Below are 9586 nucleotides of genomic sequence, written 5' to 3' on the forward strand. Positions count from 1 at the left end.
GGCGTAGTGTGGGTTGCCGTGGGCGCGAAATTTTTAGGGGCACAAAATTCCAACACCCAGTGTTGCCTTGATGCTGCAAACCAGGAAGTGACCACTCCAGACAACAAAACAACTTTTTCTTATCTCTGCGGCTGCGATCTCCTGGGTGACACAGATGCCATTTGGCAGTTGAATGTGTATGCGTACTCCGTGGGCACTGGCAACCCATGCTGCGCCACTGCCTCACCTCATGGGTGATCTGGCTCTGCATACAACTCTTGCAGGCTGCAGCTCTCAGTCATGCTGGGGACCTCACAAGACCTCAGAGGCCAGGCTAGGGTATTCCCACGCCTGTGTTGCCTCTGTGAGAAACTGCCTCAACAAAGATGGGAGGGAGATAATTTGACCTGACTCTGGTTGCTTTAAAACTTAAGACACCCCTTGCAGATAGCACTTGTAAATAACACATAAGAGGGCTGGGATTCCATGTATGTGGTAATGTTTTCCAACATCCAGCAGCAAGGTTACGTAACTATATGAAAGGAAGCACCAACGAGCAAAGTAAGGGTGACGCAGTTTGGAAACAAAGCTGGGGTTTTCTTTCAACACACGCAATGAAGGTGCGGGGATTCGCTTCCACGGCACTGGAAATCGCGTCTGTGAAGACACAGACACTGGAAATTGTGGGTGCGTGCAATCCGGCCCACAGAGGGATCTCCGCTGGAGTGAACCGGCCCAGGCGAGGTAAACCATACCAGCACCTGATATAGTTGTTCTTTATCTTTCCCATCTGGGCCTAAAAAACCTTCTGGAGGCTCTTGGTTCATATTGTAAGCAATAAGACCTGCTGGTTAACCACTCCAAATCAAAAATAATGGTCTTCGGAAAACATAGCCCCCATCTGGATGGTTTTCCCCAGTCACTCTGGGCAGCTTCCAATAAAACATTAAAATACAATAATTCATCAAACCTTAAAAGCTTCCCTAAACAGGGCTGCCCTCAGATGTCTTCTAAAAGTCAAACGGTTGTTTATTTCTTTGACATTTGGCGGGAGGGCATTCCACAGGGCGGGCGCCACTCCCGAGAAGGCCCTCCAAATATCTTGGAGTCCTTTTTAGTGAAGCATTGACTTGGAAGTGGTACACCAAGATGGTGAAAACCAGAAGGTCCTATGGCTTCTTAGCGATGTAAACGCTTCAGTGACTCATAAAGTTGCCCTTTTTTGCTTTGGCGGCCAAAAAGATAAGAAAGAAGGACCCTGCTGGATAATATAGCAGTGAATTGTAAGGGAGACGCAGAGATCTAAATAGTGAGTATTTTTTTTTTTTGTGGCACGAAACCCCTTTTGATTGTATTTATTTTTTTATTCAGATTTGTCACGGCCAATGGCTAGCACAATAAAGTTATCTGGATTGGATTGTACCAGAGCCAAGATTTGGGTGTTTGGTAGAATGTGGTCTAACAACTAAACAAACCCCTTTGTGATAATCCAAATGAAAATCTTTTCTTCAGTGGGAGGTAAAGGAAACAATATTGTGATTGGATTATAATTATTCCATCAACATGCGTGGTCCAGTTGTGCGTTTCCTATAAGATGATGATAGGACAACACACACAGAAAGAAAAAATAGAAGAAGCTGTGCTGTTGTCATTGTCATTGCCACATACCCAATAAACTGTTGTAGAACTGGTTTTGTGCAGCAATACTATTAACGACAAGGGACGTGGGTGGCGCTGTGGTCTAAACCACAGAGCCTAGGGCTTGCCGATCAGAAGGTCGGCGGTTCGAATCCCCGCGACGGGGTGAGCTCCTGTTGCTCTGTCCCTGCTCCTGCTAACCTAGCAGTTCGAAAGCACGTCAAAGTGCAAGTAGATAAATAGGTACTGCTCTGGTGGGAAGATAAACGGCGTTTCCGTGCGCTGCTCTGGTTCGCCAAAAGTGGCTTAGTCATGCTGGCCACATGACCCGGAAGCTGCACACTGGCTCCCTTGGCCAGTAACGTGAGATGAGCACCGCAAACCCAGAGTCGGACACGACTGGACCTAACGGTCAGGGGCCCCTGACTGGTTGTATTTAAAAGAAAGAATTTGAATTCCTTGCTACAGCAATAATAATAGTTCTAAGCCCATATATAGCATCCCTCCCTCCCCGCCACCCTGCTTGAATGTTTGACAGATAAATGTTGCTTTTCATGCACAGGGCTAAATAAATATTTGAATTAAGGAATTTATTTAAAGACAGTTGGCGCATAAGCCTTTATTGATTTATTAAATTGACACCCTGCCTTTCTTCCTCCCACTAGAACAAGATCAGACTAAAAAAGAAAGTGAGAGGAGAAGTCCCCATTCTTAACCCGATTTAGCATAAACCTTAAAGACTGGGGGACTCCTAAAGGCTTTTGCCAGTGTTTGCAAGTCTTCCCCCATCAATAACATAGCAAGACTGTCCTTAAATGGAAGGGGAAAAACTGCACCTTCTTCCATTTTAACACAGAGACATGATGCTAATCTGCAGTTGTGAATCCATAGTAAAGTGTCATATGGGCCTTGTTTCAGAGACATTTATTTGTGGGTATCTATGGAGGCAGTGAGAAATTTTACTTTCTTGGGCTCCATGATCACTGCAGATGGTGACAGCAGTCACGAAATTAGAAGACACCTGCTTCTTGGGAGAAAAGCAATGACAAACCTAGACAGCATCTTAAAAAGCAAAGACATCACCTTGCCGACAAAGGTCCGTATAGTTAAAGCTATGGTTTTCCCAGTAGTGATGTATGGAAGTGAGAGCTGGACCATAAAGAAGGCTGATCGCCGAAGAATTGATGCTTTTGAATTATGGTGCTGGAGGAGACTCTTGAGTCCCATGGACTGCAAAAAGATCAAACTTATCCATACTTAAAGAAATCATATTAATGAATTCCCACATTGGTTATGTTGGTCACACTAAACTTCCGCCAGAAAACTTTTTTCAACAGTTTGCAATAAACGTTACAATATGTTTGACACTCGCCCATGAAACATTCTGTATATTGCTGAAGATGGATTTCAAAATAAATAAATAAATAAAACATACTTTCAGAGAAGAGAATTGTTTTAGAGAAAACAAGTTGCACATAAATTCTTGAGGTTGGTCACATCTATTAAAACACAATAAAAAAAGGAATTTAATCTACCTGTGGCATACTTGTCTCAGTTATTTTTGCAGGGAAGGTTATGTCAGTATAATTTTTGGAGTTTTGGAGTATAGTAATTGGAGTTCAAATAATATTACCTGAAGCACAAAATATGTAAAGAAGCTGACGAGTGTTACATTGGTCACGACAAAATTAACCCTACATCCATTTTGCCCTCATAATGTTCCTCCATCTAGTCTCCTGCTTCTCCAAAGCAAAAGTTAGCATCCTTGGGACTCAAAAAGGGAATATTACGCTATTAGCATTGAAAAAAGCTTGGCAGTAATATAACGCAAAGGCTAAAATGTGTTTGGGTTAAAAAAACAAAACACCTCTTTGTATCCATTGGAACCATTTATCAGACATGAATTTCTGAAGGAAGTAATTGTCTCATGTTTAACTAACATCTCTGCATCTAGCACAGACAAGAAGGTGACGTGTTACTGGAGCTCCCTCTATTGAGGAAAATTTAAAAAATAACATACTACAAACGACTGAAGGCTCACAGTCAAATATAAGGAAAGGGAAGCGACTTCCGCTTGCGACGCCATTATGGGTGGTCGTGGGTCGCTTCGGCTGCGAAGCACCCAGTTCATCCCGGGGGTCAGGAGCCCTGCAGCCGCATAGCAGGGCTCCGGTTGGGGTGCGGGAAGAGCGTCCCGTGCCCTGGGCTCCCCGGCTGTGCCCGTTGTGGCTCCGAACCCTTCCCCCGCACCCCCTGTAAAGGGGGAGTGGGGGTGAAGGGACTACGGAGCCGGGCTTTAGGGGAGAAGCCCCAACCGGGATGAAATTGCGGCGGCAAAGCCTGTGATGAGCGTCTAAGTTCTACCTGTCATTAAGGAGCTGATAAGAACCCGGAGGCTGTGAGTAATTGATTGACTCTTTGTATTCCTGGAATGCTCTGGGGGAAAGAAGAAAGGCAGCCCGCCTCCCTCCCTTCGGCTGGTGAAAGAAATTAACTCTTTAAGTGACTGCTGCCACAACAATCATTAGAAAGTATTTGGAATTTGAAAACTGAGTCTGTTGAGACCTCCCTTCGGGGGTTAACTGGGGGAAAAATATCTCCGTTTGAAGTTTGGATCTTTATACTCCTACCTCGGAGAAATGGCGGCGACTCGGAGTGTCGTAGGAAAAATTTGAAACAAAGGAAGGAAGAGACAGGAACTGAAATCTGACACTCACCCTCTCTCTCAAAATGCTGGACTTCGCGCTCACACTGGCATCGAACTCATATTTAAAGGATGAGGAAAAGCTCACTATTTTACAGATGGAACTGCTTGATCGGAAACTACAAGTCTTGAGTGGAATTATTCATAAAAAAGATCTACTTTCCACAGAGGAGGCTTTTCAAAAGTTCTATACAATGGAATCATGCCTTGGCAAAGAGCTGGGAGAGGCGTTTGAAAGATGGTCTGAGATGGCTGGGCAAAACCGGGGAAAGCAACTGGAAATGGGAAAACTTACAATATCCAGACCCCGAGGTGGCAGCTCGGGGGCGAGGGACATGGAATTAGAATTTTTACAAGAAGAAGAAGCAAAAGAAACGGAGGAGCCCAGAATGCAGATGAGGAACGCCTTGAGGCTTGATGCGGGGTTTGCTGTGGATGCAGCCTGGATCTGTGGACACTTGGAGGAAGACAATGGGAGATTTGGCGCTGGAGAAAGACAGGAAAAGACAATGGACAGAGGAGGAGTGGGTTGAAGAACTAAATGTATAATCTAAATGGTCTGCCATGGTATCCGAAGTCGGAGTGTGAAGTCTGTTAATGATAAGTTTATTTTAAATAAGTAAGGAGATATTGAATTTTAAGTTAAAAGCAGCATGATAAAGGACAGAAGAAATAAGTTTAGCTATAAGAATATTTGGTTACGATTTAAGGTATAATGCAAAGATGGAGATAAGTATGTTTTCTTTTTTTTTAAGTAAAGTTAAGTTTTTTACAGAGAAAAGTTGTTAAGGAAATAGTATATTGAATTAAAACCGAAGGTGAAAAGGCGGGGGAAGTCAAGCGTCAAGATTCAGAACTAGAATTTTTTTTTTTGTAAGGTTACAATTAAGAAGAAGAATCCTGACTTTATGTGTATTTGTAGTTGTTTTTGTATTTGTAGGTGTGGGGTTGGGTTTATGTTATATTATGAAAATGTTAATAAATTCTGTTTAAAAAAAAAAACAAATATAAGGAAAGGGAAGAACTATTTGAAAGGAAAGGAAATAAATGTTGTTTTAAATGTGCATTTCATATTCGACTTCCTTTAGTAATGTTTTCTTTTGAAATGTTTAAGATAATTTTGTTGCTGTTGTTAACTTTGCTCCGCTAAATGTGCATTTTGTAGTTGACCTCCTTTGTAATGCGTTATTTGTAATCTTTAAGATAGGGTTGCCATATTTAAAGAAGTAAAAGTTGGATTTTTTGGGGGGGGGAGTTTCAAAAACCTGGACATTTTGCCGATTTCCTGAAATCCCCCCCCCCCAAGAAAATCTGGACGTATGGCAACCCTACTTTAAGGTATTATTTTAGTTTATAGTTGACTTTATTCAGTAACGTTTTATTCCAGATTGTTTCATTCGACATTTTAACGTGTTGTAAACTGCTTTTGAGATTTTTCTTTTCCTTAAAAATATAAAGCTGTATAGAAATGAGGGACAAAATGAACCCTCTCCCATTTCATGTACAGGAGCTGACCAGGGCCGGATTTAGGTTTGATGAGGCCCTAAGCTACTGAAGGTAATGGGGCCCTTTATATGTCCAGCTGTCCTTTGTCAACAACAAACTGTCACTGTTTTTTTGTGTTGAATATATACTATATGGTAACGTATGGACCTAATAGGTATCTAAAGCCATTTGCACATAACAAATATGTATTTTATCAAAGTAATTGTTGAACTGAAATACAATTAAGAAGTATATTAATAGTGAAATAATTATTAAGCTCTAACTTAAAATGATTTTTTTATTCATAACAAACTTAATAATGCAAACACATTGGCATTTGACAATAACAAAAGTTCCTTTAGAAACACAATTTACAAAGACTCACCCTAGGCACCCTATATATAGAAATGAGCAAACCAGTGATATTTTAGAGTGCAGGCTAGCAGGCGGGGCCCATTACTTACATCATTGGAGCCTACACAAAACAAAACACAGTTGCTGTATGTAGGTTTTATTTTATTTGTTTTTTTAATCATATTTTGGAAATGTACATCCAGGTTTTTTTCCTTTCTTTTTCCTTTTTTCTTCCCAAGAGAGTGGGGCCCTAAGCTAGAGCTTGCTTAGCTTATACGTAAATCCGGCACTGGAGCTGACTGAGTGGGAAGTGGACTTGCAAGAGTTCAGATACACAGGGATTCCAAAGAAAGATGAGAGATCAGGTCTTACTTTTTATTTTTTTAAAGGTACAAACTTACAGCAAAGGTCGGAAGGCTCCCTCCTCACCCCTGCTCACAGCATTCGGTGGAAACGACTCTGAAGTGAGAAGATGGCTTGTCGGAACCTAAGTCTGCACACAACCTTTATAGACCCAGGTAGGCTATGTCACCTGGGAACATCACCTCCCCCTTTAGCTATGCCTGGGGCTACATCCAATCATGTGAAATGCAAATGAGCTCCATGCTACAGCTGCTTCCAGGGTCATCTTGGCCATTGTTTGCCTCAAGCAGGGCTTCCAAACCAGCTCTCCTTTCCGGGTCAACACAATGATTGTCCCCGCTCGGCACTTAGGAGTAGCATGGTATTGGTAGAAATACTTCTGCTGGGTGTTAAAAGGTAAAGGTGAAGGGACCCCTGACCGCTAGGTCCAATCGCAAACGACTCTGGGGTTGCGGCGCTCATCTCGCTCTATAGGCCGAGGGAGCCGGCGTTTGTCCGCAGACAGTTTCCGGGTCATGTGGCCAGCATGAGTAAGTGCTTCGGGTGAACCAGAGCAGCGCACGGAAACGCCGTTTACCTTCCTGCAGGAGCGGTACCTATTTATCTACTTGCACTTTGACGTGTAAACAGAGTTAAAATGGGAAGGGTGGTGGTGGTTAGTATAGCAAATTTGGAATTCATGTTGTTGTTGTTCAGTCGTGTCCGACTCTTCGTGACCCCATGGACCAGAGCACGCCAGGCACGCCTATCCTTCACTGCCTCTCGCAGTTTGGCCAAACTCATGTTAGTAGCTTCATACAATCAGACTAATAAAGACCCCCCTGCGAAACCAAGACCAGGATCAAGCCCATGTATTCACCTTATAAACTGCTCGGTTATTAATATTACTTTTTCTGCAGCTGCCTGCTCCGAAGGCATTAGCTAACACGGACAGGGATCTCTTCATCGCTCTCGAGAATAATAGACCTTTGACATCTGGAATCTTGAGTCATCTGAATGGAAGTTCAGCCCATGGCGAAGCACAAATGCCCTGGCATTATCATCACATGGGTTATTTGTGACTGCCTGGCTGCTGGCAGTGACAAAGAACCCCTTTATGCAGTGCGCGCTCTCTCTGCAAGCAGTTATTGGTGAATTCTTCTCCGGGAGGGAAGAAAGTATACCTGATTTGTTTTTAGCTATAAGGAGTACAAGAAAGCCTCTCATTGACTTTGGGTCTTATGCTATCCCCACCCCCCCACCCCCCGCTTTCCCCACCACCACCTCATGGCTCTTTCTACCCTGCTTCCATGGGCTCTTTTCCATTTGTGAAATGTAGGATAAAGTGGCATGGAAAAGGTGCTAATTCTGATGGTACTCCAAGTTACAGACGCTTCAGGTTACAGACTGCAAACCTCAGGTTAAGAACTTTGCTTCAGGATGAGAACAGAAATCAAGCGGCGGCAGCGGGAGGCCCCATTAGCTAAAGTGGTGCTTCAGGTTAAGAACAGTTTCAGGTTAAGAACGGACCCCCAGAACCAATTAAGTTCTTAACCCAAGATACCACTGTATTTACATGTTTTTTAAAAAGGCACATGCTGGAAACATTCAGAGAAAAACAGATGGTGAGTATTACACTCTTTTACTCAAGTATTGTGCCCCACCCCCATTGAATTTATTAAAGCTGGACAGGACAGTGAAAAATACAGGCAGAAAATCTGTGCCTAGTAGGTCCATTGCTCAGACACCATCTTAAGAGATGCACTCTGCTGAACTCACATACCTCTCCTGACCGTTAAGTCCAGTCGCAGACGACTCTGGGGTTGCAGTGCTCATCTCACTTTATTGGCAGAGGGAGCCGGCGTTTGTCTACAGACAGCTTCCGGGTCATGCGGCCAGCATGACTAAGCCGCTTCTGGCAACCAGAGCAGTGCACGGAAACGCTGTTTACCTTCCCCCCAGAGCGGTACCTATATTTATCTACTTGCACTTTGACATGTTTTCGAACTGCTAGGTTGGCAGGAGCAGGGATCGAACAATGGGAGCTCACCCCATCGCGGGGACTCGAACCGCTGACCTTCTGATCGGCAAGCCCTAGGCTCTGTGGTTTACACCACAGCGCCACCCGTGCCCCCTAGCATCTATGCACATCCCTAATTAGACCCTTTATTTATTGCCTAATGTAATGAATCGGATCTAAGTTAAGGGATTTTCAGAAACCCACAGTGTTTTATGAGTTAATGGGTACCCCAGTTTGAGTGGCAGATATCCCATGGGAGGCGGGACATTCCGCTCTTTAAAAGGAGGGAGCAGCCATTAGAGATGAGAGAGTGGTGACTGGAAGAAGGAGGGCGCGGGGCCAGGATAGTGGTGGGTAGGTTAGGTTAGGATACGTTGAAGATGTGTATATGATGCTGAAAGAAAGAGTTTACACTGTTATGAAACTAAGCTTATAAACCATTACTGAAACCGTTATGTTCTGAAAGAAATAAAGACTTCTTATTGTTGAGCTAAGAAAATATCGTCGTTCATTTGGTCCAGCGAGTTATGTATGCTCATGAGGAGGTGAACTCCGGGAAAGGACAAAACTGACCTGCAGGGTGATATTTTGTGTCTTGGAGTTCCCTCAGGAGGGGCTAGCGGGCGGAAACCCTGGTATTGCCACAGAGTTGCTAAGAGGGCTTAGCTAACTGATATAGTGAGGGATCTAATGAAAGAGAGACCCCAAACTGTAGGCAAAGGAGAGTTTAACCCCTGAAGCCCAGAGCAGAGGATATAACCGGCCACGGCCGCTGGACAGGAAAACTCCCGTTACTAAGAGATCCCCAGATTATAAATAAAAGGGGATTGACATCACAGAAGGACCTCAGAGGGACAGGTGGGGTGGATTGAAATTTGACACAGAACACCTGATTAGAAATTCACTTAGTAACAAGGGGAGTGTGTGAAGTGGAGGTTCGTCACACCTGCCACCAGTTGTATGGGCAGTTAATTCAGATGAACCCATCTAGAACCCCCCCCCCCAACTTCTTATTGGTTCTATATTTCTATAGGTAGCTTTTGTGTAAATCTTTCATTTAAAAA

Source organism: Lacerta agilis, chromosome 16 (genome assembly GCF_009819535.1).
Source record: "Lacerta agilis isolate rLacAgi1 chromosome 16, rLacAgi1.pri, whole genome shotgun sequence".
In the NCBI taxonomy this organism is placed as follows: Eukaryota; Metazoa; Chordata; class Lepidosauria; order Squamata; family Lacertidae; genus Lacerta; species Lacerta agilis.